Genomic DNA, 7,937 nt, shown 5'->3' on the forward strand with positions numbered 1-7,937 from the left:
TGAGCGCAGGTTGGCGATAATGATACCCCTAGGCGCCCCTTCTATCATGTCCCAAGGTGGAGAAAATGTTGGGTTGGCCCATGATATGTTTTGAGGCCTTATGTATTTTTGGTCAACCCACATAAGTTGCCTTGGCCCGGTTGTTGGCCCAGTCCAATTCATGGCCCACTTCTCACAATCAATGATTCTTGACCTTTTGATCTTATGATATTATGTGGACCGTCTGATCTGATTTAGGGTTTGATATGTATATATGCCTATATACTGCGCCGCTGCTGGACTTCACTCCATGCCCTTCCTCTCTCTGTGAACGCGATCTCTCCTCCAACTCGTCTTCTTCATCCGCTCGCTCCTGTGGGTATCTCGATAGGGATTTGTGTGTGATTCTTCTAAAGATTGTAATAGGTAAGGCTTGTTAGTATGATTGGTGAGATATTAGCGTAGATTCGTGACATTCTAGCGATAGTGAGAGATCGATTGATTCGGATAGGATTTGTTCGATTTTGGTGAGATTTGGGGCCGTTCTCGACTGTGTGGCCGCGTTGGGCTAAGGTAGCCTCCTCGCCGTCCCTTTCTAACATAAGGGTGTGCTAGGGGTTGAGCCTAAAACATTTCTGTGTTTTCATGTTCTCTTTCTTTGGTTCGATTCAAATACGAGCAACATTTAAAAAATAATTTTTTGTTCGATTTTTATTATCAAGTTTTTCATATAAAACGCAACAATCTTTATTATGAATTTGTTCCAGATATGTTGCATTTGATCGTTTTGGAGAAAATATTCAACTACAATGACAAATAAAAAATCTAATAATTTTAATTTCTATTTTAATTGTATATAAATAATGTGGTGTAGAATTTGGTGTTAATTTCTTGCATCATTATTATATTATGTTTTTTCAAATTTGTTTCATCTCATCATTTTAAAGAAGATATTGAATTACGAGTATTAAAAAATAAAAAATATACGGATTTTTATTTGTATATTTTATTGTATATTAATAATTTGATATGATTTTATTTTATTTATATTTTATAAATATTGTGATTTTTATTTATTTTCCAGGTAATTTTTAAAATGGTAAGTCATTATATATATATATATATTTGAATAATTTTAAAAAATTTATTTAAATTTTAAAATTTTAAGTGGTGTGTTTTTTATTAAAAAAATATATAATAATTATATATATAATTTTATTTTATTTAAAAAAAAGTTTGAATAATTATAGTCGGTATGTGACTATAAATAAAAAATAATTATCGACTAATTTGAAATAATATATATTAAAAGTAACCTTTTATTTTACTTTAATAATTGTTCAATTGTGTATAAATAATTTTTAATTATGTCTCATATTTAATTTTTTTTTGATAATAATTATATTCAATAGACTGTTATATGTTTTTCATACAATATATACTTAATTTTGTTGATTCATAATTTTAATTTTTTTTATTTTTTATAATATTTTTAAACGAATTGACTATATTGATATTTAAAATATATGGACTGCTACGTATAATTATTGCAAATATTTATGTGAAATGTACTCTACAAAAATTGTATGTTTGCATTGTAATGATATAATTGAAGCAAATTTAAGGTAATATATCACATATGTATAAAAATTCTTAATATACAAAATTTTCAAAGTAAATTTAATGTTAACTTGACAATAAAAGATAGTATCCAAAAAAATAAATTTTGAATTATTAAATAAACCATCTCAGTTCATCTTTTTTATTTGAACCATCTAATTTCAAATATTTACAAGATTATATATGTCTTACATGTTTAAATATAAATATATATTATTTCATTGTTAATTATTTTAGCATGTAAATATCTTTATTAAATATATGAAAGAGAGATGATACATCATTAGTACTAAAGTTTATTGACACTTTTATATAAATTGTGATTATCTATTTATAGTACTTACTTCATTTTCATGGATAAGACCAAAAAATCGTCACATAGTAAATTTTATATTAATTGTTAATTGCTCTTAAGCATATTTATATATTTATACAAGATATTTATTAGGGAAAAAATTAAAATTAGTCTCAATTCAATTAAAAATTATCAATTTTGGTATCAGACATAAAATATTGTCAATTTTAGTCCTATTAGAACCAATTTTAATCACTTCCGGTCTCATTGAAAATTCAACGAAAAATGCTGATGTGATGCAACGGAGCACACGTGGATGCTGACTGGACCAACTAATTCACCCTCCTCTTCATTCCGGCTTCCTCCCACCGCCGCCCTCCGCCACTTCCATGGAAATCTCGCCCTTGCCCTTCTCCCAAGAATGCCCTGTCTTCTTCTCCTTCCTCCAGTACTTCACTCCGTCGGTCGTTGGACATGGCGTCGCCGTCGCTAACCAAGCACCCGAGGACTGCGCTCTTCAGAAAAAAAATTATTGTTTCAGGAATTGATGAGCAAGCTGGTCGCCTTCGACAATCCACCGAAGATAAAGACCACTGTGGACTCCAATTCTCCTCCTCCCCCACCTTCAATTTCGACGGAATTTTACAGCAATCGGATCTGCACTGACTTCGGAGAGAGTAGTTACCACGATTTCACCACCGGTTACCCTAATTTAATTGATTACAGCATTTCTCCCAAATCGAAGTGCTCTCACTCCGACTCCGACGGCGCTGGCCGTCTCCGATGACTCGGCAACCTCCCGCCCCGGGGCCTTTGTAGTCCCAATCGAATGCCTAGTGGGAGCAAATCAATATCCCCAATTTCTCCGACGCCGACTTCCGCAGTGCCTTCGGTATGAACCGCACCACATTTGACATGATCTGCAACAAGCTCGAATTCGTCATCACCAAAAAGGACACCATGCTTTGCACCTCCATCCCCGTCCGGCAACGCGTCGCCGTCTGTACCGTCCTAATGCCGAAATTCCTCCAATGGCTAGACTCCGCGGTAACCGCCGCCATCAAACATGCCTTGGAAACATCCTCCGGCATCCGGAGTGATAAAATAGAACACGATTGTGTTGTACAGTCAGTTGTCACGTCTGGTGCTCCGCTAGTCCATGTCATCCCTTTTCGTTCCGTTCATTCTTTTCTGTTGAATTTTAAGTAATGGGACCGAAAGTGAGCTTAAATTAACAATTTCTTTTTAGATGGGATTAAAATTGATAATTTTTTAATTTAATTGGAATTTTTTTTTATTTTTTTCCTATTTATTAATATAATCAATTATCTATATAATAATATTTCAATAATTTATGCAATTCGGGCAGGGCACGAACATTACCGCTAGTAATATATATATATACTTTATCTACGAAAGTCAAATATATATATACCGATTTTATATATTTAATATAAAAAAATATATTCACCCAAAAATCCAAATAAAGACGCTCAAAATCAAATCCAAAAATCCGAATGTAAATCACAGGTAAAACGCGTAGGAATATCTAACACCTCCTCCGTTTGAAATCATGAATTTGATTGCAAGCAAATTCAAACAATCTATCCAATAATTATAGTTTCATTGAAATTTACTCCAGAATCGTTGAATAATTTTATATTATTAAACTATAATGCTCCTTCCCTCTTGAATGACTTTATTTATTACTTTTTATACATAAATTTTAAAATATTACTATTTTTTGTATATAGATTGTATATCGTTTCGTATATATATAATTTGAAGTAGATGGCCGCATCCCATATGGGTGTGTTTACTTTTGTGAGTTGTTTTTTAATTTTACTATTTCAAAAAAAAATTCTAAAAATATCAAATTAAATATTATTTTTTATTATTATATTATATTAAATTTAAATTTTATATTCAAAACATCACATCAATACATATTTATATCACATTAAACAACTATTTTAATTCAAAATTTTACTATTCAAAACCAAAACCCCACAAATAAACACAAATAGAAATTTTTAAGAGAATTTTGAGTTTTTTTAAGAATTAAAATAGTTATTATTATTATTATTATTATTATTAAATTTTGGTATTTATTCAATTGTGTTTTGATGTTTTATAAGTTAGATATTGTAAAATTTTAAATTAAAATAATTATTTAATTAATATAAATAAATATTAATGTAGTATTTTAAGTAGAAAATATATATGAATATAAAAAATGTGTTGTTGAAAATATAAATCGACAAATTAAATATTTTTATTAATTTTATTCTTTTTGTCATTTGTTTTGAGCTTAAAATTCTTTTGTATTTTTTGTTTATACGGTGTTTTGATGTGATATTTTGTAAAAAAATAAAAATAAAAATAAAAATTGATAAAATTATTATTATATGTTAAAATAAAAAATAATAAAATTATAAATACATAATTTTTTATTATAAATAAATTATGTATTAATTGACATAAAATATAACATATTATCTAACACGTGTATAACACCGGGGGCGGATTTAGAATTGTTTTCTACCGATGGCACAATAAATAAATTTAAAAAACATATATTAAATAATATTATTAATATTAATAAAAAAATAAATTATTATTAATTATATAAAAAAATAATATTATAATTCTATTTTTAGATTTTTAAAAATATAAATTAATCATTTTGATTGAATTGAATTTTAATTATTTGAAAACTTGTGACATTTTAAATCTTAAATAGTCTACTAAAATATATTTGAATAACAATGACATTCAAATTGTAAATGAGAGAACTAAAATTTTTTAATGCCAACACAATTATTATATCATAGAACAAATTTTGGAATAAAATAATTGGTGGCACTCCACTTCACTTAGATCCCCCGCCCCTTGTAGAACACATGTTCGATCTAGTAAAATATTAATATAAAATTTTATTCTTAAGAATATTTTGTAATGTATTTCATTATATTGACGGCATTGTAATAAAGTTTATATATATATATATATATATTTTGAGAAACCACAATCACTAAGAAAGTAAAATATATAAATTGATTTTGAATTGATGAAAATAATAAAATAGATAAATTGATAGAGAGAATATTCACTACAAAAAAAATATATATATATTTGTAACGGAATTTCGTCACTAAAGATCACGTAGCTAACGTAATTCCATCATTAATTCCTTCTCTAATATAATTAGTAACGGAAAAAGTGAATTTAATGACGAAAAAATCTCGTTACAAAAATGATATTTTCTTGTATTGATTACTTTTGTTTTTATCTACCTTGTGTTTTTTCGCCCTTTTTTGCACAATATTTTAGATGGTATAATCTTGATAATTTTTTTCATTATTTTGCTCTTATTTTTTTGTTTATAAAACTATAAAATAAAATTCTAAAATAAACTTAATAATAACAAATAAATTGGAACGAGAATATAAGTTATAATAAATTTGTACTGTTGTACTTTAAAATTAATTTAAAATAGAAATGTTGATTTGAATTTTTATTTAAATAATATTTTATTATAATATTTTTCAATAAAAATAATAAATTTTAATTATAAACCGTGAAAAATAAGTAATGTTGTTTCACAAATAAACAAACCCAATAACACTCCTATACATTGAAACCAAACCAAACATGCCCGACCTAAATGGTGTGAGGGTTTGAGTCCTTGAGGATATCATGTTTTCAATATTTGGAAGCATTTTTAATATACATATTTAATAAAAATAATTATTTTTTATAAAATATTTAAAATTAAAAATTAAAATTTTTTATACTTTTTATGTCTCGCTCGAATATATCATTTTGAGATTTTGTAGTAGATTAAAAAATATATATATTATTACTTAGCAGAAGTGTCTAATATGTTTTGATATTTTTGTAATTTGATTTTATGTATAAAGTAATTGATGACAGCTACATTGTTGAATTTTAAATTCAACACTGACCAGCACATAATGTACTATTTGACAGCACATGGTATTACTATATACAACACAATGTATATGTTACGATAATATAAATATATCACATGAACAAATAACACATGTTATACTCTCAACAACACATTGTATGTTGTCTGACAACAGACAATATTATTACATACAGCACATTATATATGTAAATATAATACAAATACAGCACATGAACTAATAATACATATTATAGTCTCATACAGCACACACAAAAGTTGATTTTAGCACATGACATACTCTTATACAACACACTTATTATATATATATAAAAAAAAATGCATTCTTTTATTATACACAACGTGTGTTGTATATAATAAAATTTCTGTGTTGTTTGTAAATATAACGTGTGTTGAATTGAAGAATCAGTATGGTTCTGATTTTTTTCTTAACCATCCCTAAATTAATTATATTTGTTTAGTATGTTTGTAAATTAAGTCAAAGTGAAATGATATTTTGATATTAGTGTACGATTACTTTTAGTAAAATAAAAAAATAAAAAAGAAACTTTTGAATATAATAGACAAAAATGATAGTTTGAGTTAGTACCTCTATAGTTCATAATAATTAACAATAAAAACAGCCGGCAATTATTAAACACCAAAAGTACATAACCTAAAACAAATTTTGTTGTAATATTTTACTTTTAGAGCAATTTTTAAGATAACATAATTTTGATAGTTTTATATATGTATAATTTTATTAGTTTTTTTATAGAATTATTTAATAAATTATATTCTCTCCGTCAGCTTAAAAAAATAATTTCATTGGAGCCGGCTAATAAATTAATAAAAATAAATATTTTATTACAAAAATAACAAATAAAAAAATAGTTGGAAGATAGTTTTGAAATTTTAATTAATAATCAAAACGAATGTAAAAATATAATGTAATAAAACAGTAACACTTATGATAAATAAATATTGAATTGAAAATAATAATTAAATATTAAAATTTTATACTTTATCAAAATTAGTAATATGAAAACCAACAAACGAAAAAATAAAATAAAATTTAACAAGACGGACGAAATATTTAGAATGATAAATATATATAGAAAATTTGTAAAAAATGTACATTCCCAATTAAAACTAAATAAATAAATGGATTTTTAAATACTATAATACGATTGTTTATAAGACTATTTTTTAAACATTTAATGTACATCATTTTAAATATAAAATTTTATTACATTTTTTAATAAAAATATATATTATCTATTCTCATATAATATTTATAAAACAACAAAAATAAATCTTTTAGTAACATTTTTCTAATTTTTATAATATTTTTTATAATTTTTTATAATATTTTTGATATTTTTTTTTTCCGTTAAATTTACTCGATTGATAATTTTGGCAAAGTAATTTGTTTGCCCAATATTTTCTTTATGACATGATTCTTAATATAAAATATTAATATTATATTATAACAATATTAATATTATATTATATTATGACACATTCCATGTACTTATCAAAATAATAAAAAAAGTTTTAAATCAAAATACCAAACAAACAAATTCTTTCTCATACATAACTATTATACTCCTTTTAATATTTATTTATTATAAATGTCACTATCTTTCTTATATTCTCTATTTTTATTTTTTGAAATTTCCGATTAGAGTAAAGGTTGCAAATAGATAATGTACTTTTATATTATAAAACATTTTTCATATTTATCCGTGGACAAAAAATTGTGTTATTTTTAATAAATACAAAATATGTACAAATTATATTTGATTTGGATTTAAAGCGGGTCATATTATCTAAATGGGTCATTTCATTCTCTTTCAAGGTCGATTTGTTTTCCAATTTGATTTTTTATGGCTTCTTTGATCCGAAGAGATTCGGTCTTTGGTTTGACTTTGCGGACTTTGGAGGGCTTTGATCTTCCTGTGGGCGATTTGATCGTCAACTTTGGATTTAATGTCTTCTTTAAAAAATTTGTGGCTTTGATCTTTGATTTGGCTTTACCGCATTTTGGAGAGCTTTGGTCTCCTTGTGGGCTATTTAATCATCGACTTTGGATTTGATGTCTTCTTTAGA

Source organism: Andrographis paniculata, unplaced genomic scaffold (assembly GCF_009805555.1).
Source record: "Andrographis paniculata isolate CXL003 unplaced genomic scaffold, ASM980555v1 Contig22END, whole genome shotgun sequence".
In the NCBI taxonomy this organism is placed as follows: Eukaryota; Viridiplantae; Streptophyta; class Magnoliopsida; order Lamiales; family Acanthaceae; genus Andrographis; species Andrographis paniculata.